The sequence below is a fragment of the Humulus lupulus genome, chromosome 6 (assembly GCF_963169125.1).
Source record: "Humulus lupulus chromosome 6, drHumLupu1.1, whole genome shotgun sequence".
In the NCBI taxonomy this organism is placed as follows: domain Eukaryota; kingdom Viridiplantae; phylum Streptophyta; class Magnoliopsida; order Rosales; family Cannabaceae; genus Humulus; species Humulus lupulus.
This window is the reverse complement of record NC_084798.1, coordinates 94,541,934-94,548,516: the sequence shown is the minus strand read 5'-3', so window position 1 is coordinate 94,548,516 and position 6,583 is coordinate 94,541,934.

The following is a 6,583-nucleotide window of genomic DNA, read 5'->3' as shown; positions in this document are numbered from 1 at the left end:
GTGGATTGTTAATACAATGTTGACTATTTGTACTTTTTGTTATTTGAAAATCAAGTTCATTTGATGATGCTAATATATATTAGAAAGCTAATTTTAATTATATAAATAAAAAATAAAAATAAAAATATAATAGGATAAATTAGTGTTATATAAATGAATATATAATGAGAATTTAAAATTATCTAAATATTAAAATAATACGAAAAATGTGTTATAATATCTATTACAATAACACTTTTTATAAGTAAAGAATTTTGTTATGCAAACTTCATTATATAACAAAAAAAATGTGTTATACTAAAGTGTAGTATACCACAAATTTATAAGTATTGAAATGTGTTATATAATCGAGTATAAATAATATAATTAAACACTTATCTATTTATTAAAATAACACAGAAAGTATGTTATCGTTGACAGTATAATAACAGATATGTATAACAATAACAAAGTGTTATGTAAAGTACCCTGACCGACAATAACATAGTCGATCTTAACACGTCAAAAAGTGTTATGGTATGTTTTGATAACACATTTTTCGTGTTATTAAAAGCATTTGTTCTTGTAGTGTCTCTAACCTCCTGTAACTGAGCGTCTACCAATTGCCCTTCTTAAATCTGCTCTAGCATGGTCGACTGTAGAGTAATATTGGCCAACCGGCCCACCACCAATTCTATCCCCGCTCTGACCAAGAAAACTCCACATTTTTGAGGCGTTCCTTGGCCTCGACCAATCCCTAACTGTCTCCACCTTAGATGGATCCACCTTAATCCCATATGCACCCACAATATGTGCAAGGAATGTCACTTCTAGTAACCACAATTCACATTTCTTAAACTTGGCATACAAATGATGCTCCCTCAACCTCTACAGAACCTGTCAAAGATGAATCTCGTGCTCTGCCTCTGAACTGGAGTACACTAAGATGTCGTCAATGAAGACAATAACGAACTAATCCAGAAAGTCCTTGAACACTCTATTCATTAGGTCCATGAAGGTTGCTGGGGCATTGGTTAAACCAAATGACATGACCAGAAACTCACTGTACCCATACCTCGTTCAGAAGGCCGTCTTTGGTATGTCCTCATCCTTGATCCTCAGGTAGTGATAACCAGATCGAAGATCAATCTTCGAGAACACTATCTTACCCTGCAGCTGATCGAACAAGTCGTCAATCCTTGGTAGGGGGTACTTATTCTTGATAGTCAACTTGTTCAATTCCCTGTAGTCTATACACATTCTCAAAGTTCCGTCCTTCTTCTTCACAAATAAAACTGGAGCACCCCATGGTGAGTAACTTGGCCTGATGAACCCTATATCCAGAAGCTCTTGTAACTGTATCTTCAATTCTTTCAGTTCTACTGGTGCCATCCTATACGGTGCCTTCGACACTGACTCTGTCCCTGGTGCCAAATCAATGACATATTGAATCTCCCTACGTGGCGGAAACCCAGGTAAGTCCTCAGGAAACACATCCAAGAACTCGCAAACCAATCTGGTCTCTTCCGGTTCTTTTGGTGAAACCCTGGTGGTATCCACCACACTAGCTAGGAAACCTATACATCCTCCCTGTAATATGTAACGCCCTGGTTACCCCAGAACAGTTATGGTGAACGGTGGACTAGAAATTTGACCCGCTACCCGAGTCCTTTGGTCAAAAATGTGCTCTAAGTGTAATTAACAAGTTAAGGTGAAAAAACTACTAAAAAGGAAGTGGATATTTTCATTACAAACTGCTCTGCATCTGCAGAGCTAATCAAAACATTTATAAGTTGTTCTTAGTACAAAACGGTCATTACTGATTCAAATTTACAATCCTGCCGACCTAAGCGGCAAAAATAGGATGAACCCCCTAGTTCCTCTGAGAACGCCTTGGCCGTGGTGGTCAAGCGGCCGCATATGTACACATCACCACCTAAGCTCTCCACTCAAGGCTGGGTGAGCTTTTCTTTCCCTTTACCTGCACCACATAGCACCCATGAGCCAAGGCCCAGCAAGAAAACACAATAAAGCATGATAAAATATCAACAATGATCGTAATAATCATTCAGGACCATCAGTCCAAACGAATTGGTGACAGTCGCAACAGTCACAAAAGTGGGTATAGCCCCTATAGCCATGTGACGATAGGGTCACTCGGGCTTATCTGATTAGTTAACCTTTCATAAGTTTGAACAGGATAGGTGTATGGTGAATAGTCACCAACATAACCTTCCTCATGACCTTAAAGTCATAACCCTGGAACAGCGTTCCCTAGCCATATGACAAACAGTCACCGGGGCCATATGCCCTGGCTCTGAATAACTGGTCTTAGACCAGAAAAGCGCTTATAAGTTCATCGACCTTAGGGTCGGTCCAGCGTTAATACCCTATACGAGTCATTCAACGATGATATCGATTAGATCTAATCTTCATTTGGCTCAGTGTTCATGGCGCTATGCCATTTCTAACTCTTAGGTCAGTGTCCCTGACTAGTCAGTACATATACAAGTATTCAACATTCACTAGCATTTAATATGCAATCCATGTCCACATTTATCAATCAACATGCCTCAATAATGATCACGCATGTCACATATACACAGGGTGCAGTTTTCTTACCTCAGATTCGAGCTAGAATGATTAAAAGAATGACCCGTGAGAACGATCAACCTTTAGTCCTTTAGCGGTCACCTAATCATAACCAAACACAGGACATCATTAATAATAATGATCAACATAGGTTCCCACACCAATATCTAGCCTCCGGAAGATCAATTCCAACTAATCCAAGTAGTAAGAACACTCCCGAGGCCTAAAGCTAAGTTCCCGGGGTCAAAACGAGAAAACAGAGTGAAAACAGGGCAAGGGCTGCGGCCCTGGCACCTTGGGCCACGGCCCCCAGAATTTCCTGAAGCAAGGGCCGCGGCACCCAGCAGGCACAAAGAACCCCACCTACTTCTTCAAGGCAGGGTCGCGACACCCCAAGAACAGGGTCGCGGCCCCCAACTCTGGCCCATTCCCAAACGTATTTTTAACACTCCAAAGCCTCTAAAATCATCCCTAAACATTCCCCAATCATCAAAACAAAGTTCCCAAGCTTTCCAAAGCTCCAAAACCCTCAAAACCCAAGGTTCAAACCAACTAAAAACTCAACACTTTACAAAATCAATTCAAAGCTTAGAAACTCAAAACTTAAACTTTGATTACCTTCAATTGGGTTGTTTTCCATCAAATCCTTCGGTTAAGAAGCTTCTAATCTTTCCTAGGATCACTATGCCTCGATCCTCGCTTGATTCCGACTCCTAAAACTCGAGATATCTTCGAAAATGCTCAAACGGTAAAATGAACTGTCGAAAGGGAGAACGAGAGGTTTTCTAATCGTACGTTCTATTTGACAGCTACTTCAAGCTTAAGTAACCTAAAATAAAACCTAATGCTCGGGGTCCCAAAAATACCCCCAGCGACATTATAGTCAAAACCTCCGAAATTACACCCTGATCTCAAATATTCCCAATTTATCATCAAATAAACATTTCTACTACCCCAAAATTGACCCCGTTATGACAAAACCGCTAATCCATTATATATGATCATCTCACGCCGAATAGCTCGAATATATCTCCATAATAATGGAATCTCATTCACAAATCAAGTTATGCTCCCAAATACACATATTCACCCTCAATGGGCCAAATTATCAAAATAGCATAATTATTCAAATGTGGACCCACATGCACGCATATAGCATCATATCATAATATAATTCACATATACATGCATAATATCATTTAATGGCACAATTAAACAAGTATGGCCCTCCCAGCCTACTAATCTCACCATTAAACCATATCGGAGAATTCAGGGCATTACATAATAGGTCCCTAGCTCTCAACGCTGAAATTCTAGATATGCGGGGTCCATGCACTGCTCCCACAAAGACAAAGGGATCCTCACCCTCCGGCTCAAAGATCACCATCTTCTTCCTGCAGTCAATAGTAGCTCCATATCTAACCAGCCAATCCATACCTAAAATCATATCAAAGTCCTCCATACTCAACTCAATCAAGTCTACTGACAACTCTCTACCATCAACTATCACTGGCAGTGCTCTAATCCACCTCCTACAAACTACCAGTTCCCCTATAGACAAAATTGTCCCAAACCCTGAAGTACAATACTCACTAGGTCTACACAGTCTATCAATCACCTTACTAGAAACAAATGAATGTGTAGCACCAGAGTCAATCGATACAGCAAAAGGAGAGCCAGCGCTAGAAAGCTGACCTCTCACTACCGAGGGACTAGCCTCGGCCTCTGCCTGCGTCAAAGTGAACACTCGGGCTGGAGTCAAGCTGTCCACTTTCCCCGCATCTCCCTTCCTCATTGTCAGGCAATCTTTCTTGAGGTGTCCCACCACCCCTCACACGTAATAGGTTTTAGCCTGACACTCGCCCAGATGGCATCTTCTGCACCTTGTGCACTCAGGATAAGTCCTCCATGCATCACCGCCTCCCTAACAGCCACCCTGAGTACCCCGACCTCTCCTATCTGGACCAGGAGTAGTCGACGCATCAGGGGTCCTCCTCTTCAAATCACTGGGGCCTCCGCCCCTACCAGAACCAGAATATGGAGGCACCGCCCTGCGGCCCTCCTGCCTTGCTGCACTCTCCCTCCATATCTTATTTTCCGCTTCCTCAGCAGTAAGAGCCTTCTTTACAGCCTGGGCATAAATTGTCCCTCCAGGAATTGTTGTAATTCTCACATCTCGGGAAATCATAGCATTAAGCCCTCTAATAAATCTGTCGTACCTAGCTGCATCAGTAGGCATAAGGTCGGGTGCGAACTTCGCAAGTCTGTCAAACTTTAGGACATACTCTGTAACTATCATGCAGTCCTGAACCAGCCCCACGAACTCATTTACCTTCGCTTCCCTGATGTCAACATTGTAGTACTTCTAACTAAATAGGTCCTTGAATCCTTCCCAAGTCAAAGAAGTAACATCTCTGGTCTGTGATGCCACTTCCCACCAGATTCGGGCATCCTCTCTCAGCATATATATGGCACAGGCCACTCTGTCATGTCCCTCTACCCTCATAAAATCCAAGATAGTAGTAATCATGGTTATCCACTATTCAACCTTCAGTGGATCAGGTCCTCCCTCAAAGATTGGGGGCTACTGCTTCCTAAACCGCTCGTACAATGACTCCCATCTGTTCCCAACCTCTACTAGCTGTACAATTGATACCACTGCAGGTGGCACAATAGGGGCAGCACTCCCTAATGGAGCCTGCTATCGCAGAATGCAAATCTATTCATCCTGTCTTTGTAGCCATGCTTGCATGTCTGCCATAAGCTGCTGCCAGTTCTCAGGGACTGGCGGAGGGGTCTGGCCCTGGTCATCATCTCTAGTCTCAAACCTGGTGTCGGCTAGTTGTGTAGATTTTCTTGGATGCATAATTATCCAAGTCAATCTGCAATCAATGACTCGGCGGTCAGACTATGATGACAGGGTAATAATCCTTTCATGATCCTCCATTAGAACCCCAAACATTCACAAACAATCAAAATATAACAGTTCATCCAATTATCCAAATATTTTCATTCACATGCATAACAATTCTGATAAGCACGCCTCAATATCATCATGCAATAGTCAAGGGCCAGGCCCTATCATTATCTCATGCTCCCAATTAATCAAGCAGATATCAACATTCATATTCCGTTATATTCATTTAAGCAGATAATCATGTATACACAATTACTAAACCCTGAGTCGAGCTTGTCTTTTGTGACGAATGTACATGTCCAGCCAGTCTTTAGGAACCCTTAAACCTAGGACGCTCTGATACCAAGTTGTAATGCCCTAGATAGCCAAGACCATTACACTGTGTGTTTATAAAGGTGCAAGACTTTCTAACCAAGTCATTTAGTTAGAAACGTGTTACTGAAACTACAATTGAGCTAGGGTTAAAATATTTTGGTCCCAAAGGTTACATTCTTTATAATCAAACATTTATTTTTACATGGGATCCCAGAAGTAGTAAAGTTTTAAGAAAGTTTACAAAATTTTGGGATTGAAAAACAGTTACTAGCCACTCTAAGGAAAAATAGACAATTAGGCTTTTCTCATCCAGTTCCACTTCTCGGCTGTGGCAGTCGATCAACTGATTATGTACATTCATCCCTGAAGCTCTCCATCTCGGGACTAATCCAACTTGCCTTTGCCTTTACCTGCACCACGTGGCACTCGTGAGCCAAGGCCCATCAAGAAAACACAATAACAGAGCATAATCATTAAGAACAACCAGATAACTCATACAGTATAAACATGTACTCAACAGTCCAAACATTTATGTTATTCAAGTATTCAGCATACCAATTACATCATTTCATATCACCAACCAATTCACATATGATAACCAGGGTTAACACCCTTAGGTCACACCCTCTAATTATCCCACTAACTCCGCCCTGCTTAAACCGAGCTCACTGACTATTAAGCTGTCCTCAGCTACCAGTGGCCGAGCCGCGCCCTGTGTGCAAGTATTATTTATGGCACCCTTAGGCCGTTTATCAAATGTCCCATGGCATAATACCATCT